At 44.2% G+C, this 14,327-nt stretch overlaps 1 pseudogene; it reads left to right on the top strand.

Annotated features, from left to right (window-relative positions):
- Nucleotides 1-8,544: 8,544 nt before the first annotated feature.
- Nucleotides 8,545-12,073, top strand: LOC136542067 (probable RNA 3'-terminal phosphate cyclase-like protein; annotated as a pseudogene).
- The last annotated feature ends 2,254 nt before the right edge of the window (nucleotides 12,074-14,327 follow it).

The raw sequence follows: 14,327 nt of genomic DNA on the forward strand, positions 1-14,327 counted from the left end.
GCCCTCGCCTCGCCACGCCACCGCACTCGGCCCCCGCTTGTCAGCCGCGCTCCAGCCGAGCCCTCAGCTGAGCTACGAGCCCCGTCCTCGCGCGCCACCACCGGCCCGTTGCAGCCACGCACCGCCGTCCCATGCGCCACCGCACCTGCTCAGCACCACGCCATGCTCCAATCTCCTCGCGCCCCAGCTCGCTGCTCCACCGTCGCTAAGGCTGCCGGTCTTCACGCCGAAGTGCCCTAGCCTTACCATCCCCTTGATTGGTAAGGCAAGCTTTATTTTTTAATCTTGATCTATACATTGGTGACCTAGATCGATTTGTAGTCTCTGATTCACCATTACATTCAGGACATTTACCCTAACCCTAGCCCGGTTCCAAGGATCCCCCGCATGACATCTTATCTCTTCTCGGATCGCTGATCGTCAGGTAGAAAGCCACTCGATTCAAGTTCACATCTACATTGCTTTCTCTATTAGGATTTCGCATCTATTAGACATATGGTATTTATTTGTATATCCATCTATTCTATCGTGCAGCGAGTCGGTTCCGTTGTGTTTCGTCTGGCAGTTGGCAGTCAACTCAGAGCCAAGCTCGCGAGTAAGGATCGAGGCCAAGCCTCGAAAGCGGTAGTTTGACAGTTGATCTTCATCAGCGACAGTTCACCATCTTGTCAGTTCAGATGGCTCGCACCAAGAACATTGGTGGTGGCCCAGGTGATGATCGGAGGCCCCCGCCTCGCCAGCCAGCCGGATCTAAGGGCAAGTCAACCAAGCAGGTAACATCCAAGAAGCGGAAGTACCCCGACACAGAGACAGCGAGAGCAGCAGCTATTGCAGAGGCCATAGAGCGTGCCGAGAGAGGTGGTACCCGCAGCGGAGTTGTCATTGCAGATTAGCCAGTGTCACCCGCAGTCAGAGCTGCGATTGAGGATGTTGAGCGTCGTCACGGTAGTCCAGCGGGGACTGCCACGCTTGCAGGACAACGGGTTGCCATTGAGGAGGGTCCGTCAGCACAGTAGCAGCCCCCACCAGCAGAGCCTTAGCCAGCCCAGGAGACTCAGGAGGGTCAGGAGACCGAGCCGGCACCTCAGCTACGCCGCTCGAGTCGTACCAGTGCTGTAGTTCCACCAAGGCTAGTTACACAGCGCAGGGGTTCACGCCCTCTGCCCAGACCACAGGGTCCGCCTCCAGTGGTTCACCTCGACTTGAGGGCCGCTACAGCCAGGCAGGTTCAGCAGCTGCAGTTTGTTGAGTTTGAGGTTTGGTTTCCTCTGAGGAGGGATGAGAGAGCAGCTGAGGGGTTCTACACGCCACTATAGGAGGATTTCTACAATGCATATCTTAACAGTGGGGCAATATTCAGATCACAGAGGGTCTGTCAGATAGAGTCCATTATGGCAGCAGCCGGAGAGAGCATTCGGCAATACTTGTCATATTTGCCAAGACTGACAGATTTGATTGGACGGACGGGCATATATGTACCATCTTGGGTCCGTCAGTTTTATGCCTCACTCTACATCGATCCTCATCATAGATTCATTCACTTTGCCTTCAGAGGCAAAGACTACAGAGTGACGAGTGGCAGAGCTAGAGAGATACTGAGGCTACAGGAGCAGCCTGTAAAGATGCATGAGGTTTGCTATGGACAGTAGGAGCCTCCTAGGCATCCTCATGGAGGGCAGGTGCCCCCTACAGATTTAGTGCGGCATTGCTTCAAGGAGCCATTTGGAGAGGGGTCAAGCAGGAACCCCAGTGACTTGACTCCTACAGCGAGGATACTAGAGGCCATCATCAGGAGGACACTGCTTCCTAGGTTGGGATACAGGGAGGGCCTGACTCGCTTACAGCTCTGGCTTCTCAATGCCATCATGCAGATGACAGTATTCGACATCTGGGACCTTCTTCTTTCAGAGATGGAGGATACTATAGCTGAGGGATTCAAGGGTCGCAAGCAGCTTCCCTATGCTCACTGGATCATGTTCCTCATCCGTAGAGTTGTGCTTGATAAGCCCCCTGGCATGATGGATGAGTATACAGGTGCCACTACAGAGTTCCCAGCCTACAACCTATCACAGAGGATCAGACACACCACTCCTCAAGCACCCAGACAGCCTAGCCATCGTCCCGACATGCCAGAGTCCACAGCTCAGTAGGATGAGATCATCAGAGGGATTGCAGCCACTGAGGAGGAGGAGCTAGAGGCACAGCAGGAGGTGAGCGAATATAGTGACAGCTCCGACGACGACTACTAGCCTATACCTCAGATGCCTCCACGCAGACATGATGCAGAGGCCGGTAGCTCCAGTTCTGCACCACCTGCTCCGCAGACAGACCCCGCTCTAATAGCTATTCTTGAGCGGATGCAGCAGGATCAGACACGACAGGCACAGGAGACAGCTACCAACTTCGCACAGTTTCAGGCTCATCAGGACAAGTTTCAGCGGCAGCAGCAGCTCCTTCAGCACCAGCAGTTACTTATGCAGCAGCAGCTCATGGGATTCATGCAGCATGTAGTGACAACCATTGGGATCCCACTGCCACAGACTTCGCCCTAGCTTGCATAGCCTCCTACCACTTCGATGACTCCAGCAGTACAGCCCATCGGGCTCCAGAGTTAGGGACAGCCTCCAGCTCAGTTTACTTCACCCCCTGTACAGGTGTCCTAGTGGTTAGCCTCACCTGGTGTAGCCCCACAGTTCACTCCTTATCACATGGGTTTCTCACCAGAGTAGTCTTCCTCACTATTCGTGCCTGACACGTCAGTCTCCAGGAGTCTTGGAGCATCTTTCAGCGAGTTGACCGGCATGCCTACTCCGCCTCACATGCATACTGCCGGTCCGTCTGTAGCAGCTCCAGCTATCATGACTACTCAGAGGCTCCCCTCGTCTGTCGCCTCGTCAGATCCTACGACAGACATACTTGCAGCTTCATAGGCAGCACCAGCCCCAGCTCAGACCCAGACCGCTTTAACGACACTTCCTGCCTTAGAGGGCCAGTCAGTTCAGAGCTCAAGGTCCGATGATGATGGCGCCTAGTTTCATCTTGCTCCATGTACTTCAGCGCCCGACTCATCCACTGCAGCCCCGCCGACCGACCCTTAGGTTTTGGTGTTTGACGCCAAAGGGGGAGAGGGTTTGAGTATGTAGACTTAGGGGGAGCGAGTTTTAGGGGGTGCTAGTTATCTAGTATTAGCTTATTATATACATTTGGAGTTTTATTTGTGTGATACACTATTACTTATGCATTCGTGTGTTTACTTTCATGCATACTATTATATATATGTGATAGTGCTATCTACGTGATTGTGATATTTGACATGTGTGATTTCTACTTTGCATTATCTATATGTCATATCACTTGTGTAATGCTCATTTGCCTTTTGCTTCCGCGTTTATACTTCGAAGCAAATGAGCTTTGTTATTTGTACTCATGCTTAATTCATATCCTTTGAGTACATTGTGTTGGCTTGGGTCATATAAGCTTGACTAACTCTTTTGTTCTTATTGACAAAAGCTTATATGAACCAAGCCCATCAAAAACCTCACTCCACAACATACTCGAGGTAGTATTGTCATCAATCACCAAAAAGGGGGAGATTGAAAGCATCTAGGCCCCTAGTTGGATTTCGGTGATTAATGTCAATACAAGATTACTATGACTAACGTGTGTTTTGCAGAGGCAATTAAGTTAGATCATGGTAATGGAGATCGATTAGGCAATCGAGGTTGTCATGCCCCTACGATGGAAATCGTTTCAGTTTTTAAAAGGATGGACGACAAGGTTAAGGATAACTAGTTCTAAGTGTCGATTGGAGTTGGAGAGACACTTAGAGTAGTTTAGGACTTTGTTTTTTCCTTTGGCCGTACTATTACGGGGGGTATGAACGGGTAGCTTGACCTAGATGAGTCTAGTGAGTTAGGTGTGGTGCACACTTGTTAAAACTAGCTCTAGGTAGCTCCTATGAATGCCTAAGATCCTATGGAGCAAACTTCATTCACATTTATTCAAATGTTGGAAGTGAATGGAGGGTCAAACACTGACTGGACGCTGGCTCCGGTGTGACCGAACGCTGGCCGCAGGGTCCAGTCAGTTCATTTGACCGTGAAGAACAAGTCTGGAGTGACCGGACGCTGGAAGGTCGTGTGACCGGACGCTGAGGGCTAGCGTCCGGTCGACTCCAGTAAGGGTCTAGACTTGGGAAAGAGTGACCGGATGCGTCCGGTCAGTAGTGACCGGACCCTGAGTATCTAGCGTCCGGTCGTTTACAGTAAGCATCCAAGAGCGACCGGACACGTCCGGTCGGTACTGACCGGACCCTGACAGCGTCCGGTCATCATTTGAAAACTGTTCGTGGGTTGAACTGACCGGAGCGTCCGGTCAAAACGATCGGAGCGTCCGGTCATCCCGCAGAAGCTCATAACGGTTCGTTTTTCAGGCTGCCTTATAAATAGAGGCTCCACTCGTGAGTGGAGTAACTTTTGCTCATTCCAACAGCTGAGAAACACGTTTGTGAGTGCCAAGAAGAGCAAGGTCCTAGTGAGGTGTTTGTGATTTGAGAATCCAAGAGAGTAGCCTCACTAGCAAATCAAGAGTAGCAAAGTGTGCATCCATCTTCTCATTAGGCTTCGCGTGGTCAAGTGAGAGTTTGTGCTTGTTACTCTTGGTGATCGCCATCACTTAGACGGCTTGGTGGTGATCAGGAGTTTGGTGTTCACCCGGCGGAGCTTGTGGGTGACCCAACTCAAGTTGTGAGCGGCTTTGGGTGATTCGCCGCGACGGAGTGTCGAAGAATCAACCCGTAGAGAGCACTTGATCCTTGCGTGGATCAAGGGGGAGCTACACCCTTGCGCGGGTGCTCCAACGAGGACTAGTGGGGAGTGGCGACTCTCCGATACCTCGGCAAAACATCGCCGTGTTCCTTTCTCTCTCTATTTACTTTGAGCACTTACTTTGAGTATTTAATTTGAGCAATTCAATACTTGTTTTACATCCATAGAATTGCTTGCTAGAGTAAGTTTGGAACATAGGTTGCGAGGTTGTTGTGCATTAGTTTGATATAAACACTTTTCTAGGCACAAGGGGTTAATTGGGCTATCCGTAGGATTTGATTATTGCAAGAGAATTTAGAATTAGCCCAATTCACCCCCCCCTCTTGGGCATCTTGATCCTTTCAGTTTCTTTTTCGTTATAGCTCCGATTAGAGTGTTTTTCACATTTGTGTGTTTGTAGCAATGCGCAGATTAGTTTTCAAACCTTTATATTGTCTGGTTTACTATTCTAATTTAGTTTTATTGTTTGCTTCGTGTATGATTGCATGGATGTTTATGTGGTGTTCTATGATCATGTCTTGTCGGTGAGCTATACGTGGTGAATCCAGAAGCAATTCATTGAGGGTTTGGACTAGAAGAAGGATCTAAATTTAAGGCAAGTATAGCATGAGATCATCCTTGTTTTCTATCAAGTTTAATACATTTAATTCATATTGCATGTGTCACCTTGATAGGGATTCCCTAGAATTGAACTTATACCTTGTCTCCTATAGGATATGTATTGGGTAGCTTTGCTAGTGCTCAACCAAAGCCGTGATCTTGTAACTTGACTAATGGTATATGCAATAAACACTAAAAGATGCTTTTTAGCAACATGGAATAAGAGGTCTAGAGCATTAAACTGTTTTTATGGTGCTCTAGATTCCTCTCCCTAAGGACTTATCTGTAAGCGAACATCCAAGACTTATAGTACACCTGTGAAGGCTACATGGCTCTGGCTTTAGCTCAGGATGAGGACCTTTTCTAGCTTGTTAGAGGTTACTTTGTGGCGTAAGAATTGCTTGCCGAATCGGGTATAGGATAGCCTCTAGTCTTATGTGTATAGCCATGATGGAATTGTGCCATTCGACAAGGGGTTTCCTATATCTGTTTGCCATGTGAATCTAATGGTCCTAACTTGTTAGACGAACCTTTGAAAGGCTTTATAGTGAACCTTGCCGACCTTCCTTGGTAGTGGGTCAAAAGGTTGGTCGCCTCGAGCGAAAGGGTAAATCACGATTCACAGTGAAAGTGTACAATCTCTGCAGAGTGTAAAACAGGTATATCAGCCGTGCTCACGGTCACGAGCGGCTTTGGAACCCTTACAGAATAGATGATCATTAGTGGTTAATGATGATGAACACTAATGATACTAATGATAAAGATGCTCACTAATGATTACTGTTTATGCTATTCATTATTCATGTTTACCTGATCATGTGTTTACATGGGCTTGTGATGAACTTGTTGCTACTCTTATGCTAAAATTATGACAACTAAAAGCTAAATGTTGTTAAACCAGTGTTAGCCTTTTGAGCCTCATGAACCTCATGTTATATTTGTTGAGTACGACATGTACTTACGCTTGCTTTACTTTTTAAATCTTTAGAAAAATCCGGATGGGTACCAGATTGCTAGAGTTTAGAGGAATTAGGCTTGTGATCGACCATTCAGTTGTCCCTGTGGAGTTGGAGTCTTCACCTGAAGATCGGAGTTGTCTTGCCGCTGTTTGCTGTTTAAGGTTATATCATTTATATTAAGTACGTTATATTAAGCATTGTCTTTTGATATTACCCCTTATTTGTAGCTATACGTGATATTTGATTTCTTGGGCTCACATATGGTGCGTATCTAGTTTTGTTCTTAAAACCAGGTGCTACAAGTTATTTATTTAGATATATTTATACATTTTAACTAAAGCATTTTACATAACTATATTGATAGTATACCCATTATTCCATATATAATAAATCCGTTGATAACAAAATTTAAATATCTTGAGAAATGGAGGACGATCAGACAGTAGGTGGCCATAACTTTCTACCCTTTGAGATTTCTTTGGTGTAAACAGTTATTATAAAGCTTAAATATTAGTATCCTCTTGATGTTAGCACTACCCTACACTACATCTCACTTCAAGATTACCACCAATCTTAACCCAACATGATGCATGTTTCAAATGACTCTTTATGCCATTACAGTACGTAAGAGCATCTTCAATAGTTCCTAAAAAATAAATTAGTAAACCAATGAGTTTTTCGAGTGGCTAAAAAAGTTGGGAGTACATTTGTTGGGTTTCCCCGATGGTTTCTAAAATCTTGGTTCTAAAATATAAAAGACAGTTTCATATCAGGAATCCTGAACTATTTCAAAATCACTCCAACTATTTTTATACTTTCTTTCTGTCTTGTACATTTGTATTGGGAACCCTGTTCTACCCATTATTCTACCCCTTATTCTTCTCCAAGTCCTTCCACCTTCAGATTAGTTGATCGATACACGCTCATGTATTTGCGTGCAATTCTGGATTGGTCTTTCCAAGTGCGGATAGATTGGGAGTTTTTGGAGAGGAGTTTTCTCAATCTTGCCAAAAATTAGGATTTGGAAGTGGGTTTTGGAAACTATTGGAGTTGCTCTATGAATGTGGTCTAGGACCTAAAAACCTTCTTTTTGTAAAAAACAGAAAAGAGGGTTAATAAATTGCATAATAAACACAAGAGTTTCAACTTAACTCTAGAATAATAAAAAATTTTATAGTAGATAATAAGATTAAAATTTGAAAATCAAACTTTAGATTCATGACGTCATAATACATGGGTACACAAGCAGCCTATTCGGCATGCCGTAAACGATGTCGTAAACGATCGTATACGATCGTGGATTATAAGCTAAAATAGTATTTTTCTCTCACATCAAACGAGCCAAACCAGCCAGTAGTAAATAATCCAAGATCCAGCCCAGCCAGCCGAACAGGCTGAAGATCCACTATAGTTTAAGTTAAGGTTCAACTAAATGCTTATTTAAGATACACTGAAGCGCCATGAAAAGGGAAAAACTGTGAATATGGATGAAAATACATATAGATCAATAATTGGTAACTTTATCTTAATTAGATGAAGACTACATTATATACTATGCATATTGTGTTAGAAAATAAACAAGGAGAAAAATGTGTAATTTCATATAAGTATTTTTATTAGTCAGAGATATTAAACAATAACTAATGCTTATATCTTCTAATATTCTGGCATGTGCGATATGATCGCACAGGTTGATAGACTATTGAAGATAAACGGCGAACATGACTTAGCAATGCTAAACTCACTTAGTTCAAAAATCAAAGTTATACTTTCTACGTAAGTACCAAATGCAGCTAATGTTCATCTTGAAAAAAAATGTACATGATAGAAGTAGCAATTGCAGTTGGCAACTGAAGTTATGAAAGTACACAACATACTAAATTCCCCGCTTGACACATTCCGATCTCTTAGGCAATCTTTTAAACTAATTTTAATACAGTCATGACAGGGATATAAAAGGCACTCAAATAAACATATGAAACCAAATATACTGTAAATTAATAATTAATCATGTGTTTTTGAGCAGATAATAAATTAATCATGTGGCGACACTTCACCACCTCCCTCACTACATGGGCCATTACTTGCGGCCCAGGAGACTTCAGTGTAGGCCTGCTAATTCTATATCCGACCCCACACGTCAGTCTCCTCCACTGCTCCCAATCAAATTCCCCCAAGCTGCGGCCACCCGCCGGGACCAGCCTCGCCGCCGCGCGCCAAATCCCTAACCCCTCTCCGCCTCCGCCTCCGCGCCGGCCGCGCGACCGTCCCCAGAGATGGGACGAGACAAGAGCCGGCGTCTCTCCGGCAGCGGCTGGTGCTGGCGATGCTCACCTCCACCGTCGTCACCATCGTGGACATCCGCTCCGGGGACGCGGCCCCGGGGCTCCGCCCTCACGAGGTCTCCCTCCTCCGCCTCCTCGACAAGATCTCCGACCACCACACCATCGAGCTCAACGATACAGGCATGGACTTGCCCCCGTGAGCTTGATTGTATTGTGCGTCCTGCCTTTGTGTTTGGTTCTGGGGGTGCTGGTGCTTATGGGGGGTGTTGCTTGTATGTGCTTGCAGGAACGAAGCTGAAGTACCGGCCGGGGGTGATTATAGGGGGAAAGGGCCTTGAGCACGACTGCAGGGTGCACCGGGGCATTGGCTACTTCCTTGAGCCGCTCATACTGCTTGGTCTATTTGCGAGGGCTCCTATATCGATTCGGCTCAAAGGTAAGGTCCTCATCTGTTTATGTTGTGCTTTAAGTGTCAGGCCAAATGGATTGCTCCAAAGAATTTTTATGTTGTGCTTTAAGTGTCAGGCCAAATGGATTGCTCCAAAGAATTTGGTGTGTGGAAATTTTCTTCCTGGATGAATTTCTTTGCGGTTGTACCTGATTTCAATAGAAATTGTTTGGTTTGAATTTCGTTAAAGTAGTTGAATTGTGCTAGTGCTTTAAGTGTCAGGTTGCTGGTTGATACCCTCACGATAATTCTTTTGGCACCACCTTTATTCATTAAAAGCAAGTCAGAGAAATGAGGTGGAAATCACCCTAGTGTACATTTTGCAACACCTGTTGTTGGGACAATGCATAGAGTGGCCTACATGGTTACATGAAAGCAAAGTTGAATGAGAAGTGTGCCTCCAATGCCTCCTTGGCTACGTTGTGAGCTACTTTGATTGTTTGTTGGCCTATTTTCTTGCACACAAAGGGTCTAGGTTGTCAGCTACTTTGTTTCTTGGTCAGCCTAATTTCCATTATACAAAGGGTCTTTCTTTGTTGTTGCTGGAGAACCCGCTAATAGAGGTCAACCTCTCCAGACTGCTAGCTGCTCAATAATGTTATCTTCTCGTGAAGTTGGATGTCTGTAATATGATTCGCCTGGCCGAAGTTGAGTGCATTCACCACTATGGATGCGAGTGTACACCCTGTGATTCTGCATGAAGAGGTCCCTGTACTTCTTGCTTTTGGGCCTGGATGAAGATGCCTCCTGGGATTGAGATCCCATTATCATGGATGAAGAGTCCTAGACTCCGTAGTCCTGCCCTCGTCTGCTGAGTAGTGCCACAATTTGTGCTTGTATTACCTGTCCTCCATTGGGTTCATCGGCTAGGATCGGTGGTGTAGCTGAAAACCAAACGACCCTAGAAAAAGAACAAGTAAAAAATAGATTATCTTCATTTTCTACTATGCCACACCTGGTACAATGCTTGTCTATGTGTTTGGAGTAGTTGCCTACTTGTTCCCCTGCTGCTAAGGCTTATTTGTAGCTTCCGTGCAAATGTTTTGAAACGTGGCTGAAGAAAAGGTCCATTCACATTTTAACAGTTTTAGGATGGGCTGTTGTAAGCTTGGCCGCCTTGTGTTGTCGCTGGGTATTGAGTTTCTCTTGCGTCTTGCCAACTGCGTATATGCTTCTTTGGAGGTGCACATCCCTGATGTTGATGGCTGCCAGCATAAGATACAAATGGGTACCTGCTCAATTCAGTTAGCATTCCAGATTTTTGTGTTTGTAATCCATAACTCTGAGACTTTTAGGCAAGGTCGTATGTCCTGCATTTTCCTGAAGAAGGTCGTGGAGCTGTTGGCACTTTTAGGTGACCTGCTTAATGTAGTCAATAACTAAAAAAAACCCTCACAAGTCACATCTCTAATTATCTTCTCAAGGATGGCTGTGTCATGTATTGTTTCAAAGTCTGAAACTGGTGTCCTGCTTTTAGGAATCACTAATGATACAAAGGACCCTTCTGTGGATACTTTCAAGACAACAACCTTGCATATGCTCAAGCACTTTGGTGTTCCTCTGGAGGGTTTCGCTCTAAATATTGATAGCCGTGGATCTCCTCCTCTTGGTGGTGGTGAAGTGTTTCTCCGGGTTTGCAATATAAATAGCACATTGACGGTGCGTTTCATTTTGATTTCCTGTTGATTATATGTCAACTCTGCTGGCATTGACATCTGATGCTAAGTACTTTCACAGGCAGCAAACTGGGTAGATGAAGGTATGGTGAAGAGGATAAGGGGTGTTTCGTTCTCCACTAGAGTATCACCACAGTTACAAAGCCGCATTATATATGCTGCACGTGGAATCTTCATCGCTTCATTCCTGATGTTCATATAGACACGGATCATAGATCTGGTTCTGCTGGTGGGAGGTAGTTTTCCTTTTCCAATCCTATTGAATTTTGATAACTGCATTCTTTCCTGTTGTCTCTTGTGAGTTGTCACTCAGAAATTTGTCAGATCTTTTCAACTTTTCTTTGATATGTCGCAGGTCACCAGGCTATGGTGTATCACTAGTTGCTGAGACCACTACGGGATGCTTGCTCTCTGTAGATGTCCTAGTGTTGATGAAATAAATGAAGAATCTGAGAAGCCTGAGCTGACTTCTCCGGAGGATCTTGGTGTTCAAGCTGCATCAATGCTACAATGCTACTAGAAGAGGTGGCTCAAGGAGGTGTTGTTGACTCTACACATCAGGTCTGTCTTTCTGAGTTGTGCCTGATGTTATGCTTGATGATGGCCCTATATCTTGTTATGGGCTCAGCGAAGCTTAGACAGGGCAGTGAAGCATTTTGTTTTTTGGGCCAGTTTGTGTCTAGCTGCAAGTTTTACATGGCCTGTGGATTAATAGATATGAAAATATTTTTTTCAACAATCTACTTCTCTTACAAATTGATGTCCTCTCTTGGACTGACAGTGCTGTACATTTATGTTTGCCCATCTTAAATTAATTGTTGTCTATCCTGGTAATATTCCATGCATAAGTTACAAACGTTTTTGTTTATTGAGTTTCTCTTAAATGCTTGCAGGGCCTCCTATTTATCCTGTGTGCTTTATGCCCACCTGATGTATCAAAGGTTCGTGTGGGACAGTTGACTCCATATGGTATAGACACACTTCGAAACATCAGAGATTTTCTTGACGTCAAGTTCATCGTCAAGACTGATTCCAATTCGGACACCGTTACATTAAAATGTGTTGGTGCGGGCGTGAAGAATCTTTCTCGGAAGATTTCATAAGCAACAGGACCATTAATATGATCAAGGATTCATGATACATCAAGAGACTAATATGAGACCGTGTTTGTAACTGCAAACATCAGTGGAGTTCCCCTTAGCTGCTCCTGATGAAATTCTATTAGAGGCCGCGCATATTATAGACCCAAAACCTAAATTTGAAGGTGTCGGCACAAAAATGTCAATACGCAGCAAGCCAGAAGGATTTGCTTGATGTAGCAAGGCTGGAGATCCATTTGGCTTCAACGCAAGACCAGTCGACCCTGTGAAATTTCCGAGGGCGTGCCAGTCAATTTGACCTACAATTGACAATGAGAGAAATTTTATCAGTAATTTAATGTGGAACATGTCGGTTTTGCCTAGACAATTCCAAGTGTGCCGCTTTGGGAGCAACTAAATGGGAAAATTGACTAAATAGCCGATTCGACTTTTAAGAACTGTAACAGTCGTGGATCATGATTGATTTTATAGTAACGAATGCAACGTGCCCAGATATAAGTAACATCATCAGCTAGATAAATATAACCGGTGTAAAGCATTGAGCCGATAAGTTTAACGAGAAATGATATAACATGTGAACAAAATCGATTGTCTTGTATAAATGGATCTATAAACGCTCTGAATTTAATCTGTTACTATCAATAGTGAGGTTCGATCGGATTGATGCAGCTGTGATGATAACAACAAACTAAAGCCAAAGAATCCATAAAACCATCTATACGTTGACAGGTTTATGAAAGACATGTTATATGTGTGAAAGCATAAGCGAATCCGCTGAAATAGCCGATTCAGGTAGAAAAAGGATCATAACATGAGAACAATCGACTATTTAATACAAATAGATTTATAAACTCATTGAATCTAATCTATTATCTTTAACAACGGGGGTTCGACCGGATCGATGGTAGCCATAATAAAGATAACAGATTAAATCTTTTAAAGTAAACAGATCTATTCACATTTAACAGAATCATGAAGACACACTATAAGCGTTAAAGTACAGGCGATCAGCTATTTAGCCGATGCAGGCATAGCAAACAACCACGGTCATATCTAGTCGAAAGCAAATCTACCAACCAGCATACTCTGATCTAAAGTACTAATAGTGGGGGATCGACCAGATCGTTACATCTATAATAGCGCGCTATAGACCAGATTTAACTAGCCGGTAAACCTTCTCAAGATCAGGCATGTCTTAACCGCGTACTACGTACGATCAAGATCAAAGTAGAACAGCCGATAAAACATAATCCGTCGTTTAAAGTAAGAATCATCGTAATATGACAGAATAAATGATGGACTAAAAGGGTGTGAGGCCGATCTAGATCGATCTCGATCAGGCAGGTTGATATTGCTGAAACTAATGACAATAAGAACATCAGCAAGATCGATAACTTAATGAATCTACCCGAAGGATACCACCCTTAAGTAGAGCCGATAACTTGACCTTAGTCTAATTCGAGCAGTGGAGGTCGAACTTAACCAATGCAGCCGTATTTGAACTAGATAAGGATCGATAACTAGCTTATACTAGAGCTTGTAAGAGGTCAGTCGGACCGATGCAGCCTTACAAATAGAGGTATAAGCTATGATGGTACTTACAGACAAGCCGGAGGTCAGCCGGACCGATGCAGCCCTGCTTGTTGAAAAACTCATTGAGATTTACACTACTCCTACTCCTAAGGGTTGGTGTGAAACCGAAAAAGTAATTGGTATTGATTGATTGGGATCCACTTTTACAATAGTCAGGGTCCAATATTTATACCCGAAACCTAAGCGTGAATACTACTCAAATACGACTCATTATAATTTTTAGTATAAGAGAAAACATTCCTAACTTAAAATAACTTGGACCCTAATCTTTCCTTTTTTTATAGAGGCCGACATGTTTCTCCCAATGCCAATCGTAGCTTATTGACGTTATCTGCTGACGTCATCCGAAGATAGCTGATCCCAGTACCGCATCTGAACCAGCTAATATTGATCCTTATGCAATTGATTCCTCGATGACATAATCTTGGAAGCTTTGAGTTTTTACGTTCTTCTCCCCAAATTTTGGTGTAAACACATGCCTCTAATTTTTGGAAAAAAGTAATTTTATACCAAAATTACCAAGTCTGTAGCCCCGATGGGTCCGTAGTCACAGGTAGATAATCTTGATCTGAGGCCTACTATCCGTCACCTTCACCAACGTCCTTGCCTGCTTATGAGCCCATACCTCAAAGCTTTATGAGAGCACTATTGCTTCACGAGCGCTTGGATCCATCCTTCCAGACTGATTATAAATGTCTATCCGACTCTAGCGAGAGCAATGCAATAACTCTGTTATGTTTCTCTTTTGCTTGCCTTCTCGAGTACCCTTGGCTCTGCTAGACCCTCCATGGTCTAATTCCTTGCTATGAGGGTCTTGAGTGGTTAGAAGAATTCTTATGC

This window comes from Miscanthus floridulus, chromosome 3, assembly GCF_019320115.1.
Source record: "Miscanthus floridulus cultivar M001 chromosome 3, ASM1932011v1, whole genome shotgun sequence".
NCBI classification, from domain to species: Eukaryota; Viridiplantae; Streptophyta; class Magnoliopsida; order Poales; family Poaceae; genus Miscanthus; species Miscanthus floridulus.